Below are 1,195 nucleotides of genomic sequence, written 5' to 3' on the forward strand. Positions count from 1 at the left end.
TCTCTCTCTCTCTCTCTCTCTCTCTCTCTCTCGCTCTTTCTCCCGGGTGGCAAAGTATTTATACAGCTCCAAATAGTTTTGCAATGTTCCAGACAGCATTGTTCTACCACTGAAGGATCTGAGAACGTGCTTAATAACTCGGAGAATGCTACAGGCGCGACACTTCAGCAAGCTCTGGCGTGTAATGGCTTTTGCATCAATGTCTTTGTATCTTGGTGCAGAAATGTGTCTGAACAATGTATAATGTGTTTCCCACGATCCCATTTCTGCCACAAGAGAGAGGTAATCTAACATTTCTTCTCCTCGTTTCTTCTTGTTTTAATTTGTTCTTAGTTTTAATGGTAGGGGGGGGGGTTCAATTGTTTTCTTTTTTCTTTACTTTTATATTAATATTTTTTCTTTTCTTTGTTCATTTCTCTTTTAATATCTTGCCTAATTATCTGCGAGGTAGAAAACACCTGTGCATTATATTTGGGTCAACAAGAACCGAACACATTTTTAAAAAATGTGAGACTTGGTACTAACCCCCTCCAACCACTCACAAAATCTCTCTTTCTAATGAGCAAGTGCAATTCTCGAGAAAGATCTATAGCAGTTTCTGTTGTCACCCCAACGACGCACTCTATGTACAAAAGCATGCATATTTCTCAAGATAGAAGTTGTACCTGCAAAGTGGGGTAAAAAAAAACCCAACGTTAGTCGTGCTTTATTTATATGTGAACATGGACGGAGTAAAGAAGTAAGACCTACTGCCATCGACACCCTTCAACCTCCTAGAACCCAAAAAACCTTTCCATGAAAATAAGTAAGAGTGTATCTCGGAACACAACTCGACAGTACATTATGTAAAGACGTTTTGGCTAATACCTTTCCCTTTCCCTCTCATCAGCGGAGTAGAAAACGTTTAGCCGTGTATTATTTTTGGGTTAACAAGAGCTCGATAGCTTCTCGAGTGGTCACCAAAGTGCCCAAATCCTCGCCCGCTGACCGCTGAGTGGACATGTAATAATTCCTTCATTACTGCCAGGCATAGTACGGGGATCCTCTAGAAAACGCTTCTGAAGGAATTCCTCTGTTATTGTGTTCATAAGCCTGCGCGTTAGTACAACCGCCCACTCCCCCTCGTTCTTTTTTCAATCTCTCCCTCTTTCTCTTTTCTCTCTCTCTCTCTCTCTCTCTCTCTCTCTCTCTCTCT

This window comes from Aplysia californica, unplaced genomic scaffold, assembly GCF_000002075.1.
Source record: "Aplysia californica isolate F4 #8 unplaced genomic scaffold, AplCal3.0 scaffold00489, whole genome shotgun sequence".
NCBI lineage: Eukaryota > Metazoa > Mollusca > Gastropoda > Aplysiida > Aplysiidae > Aplysia > Aplysia californica.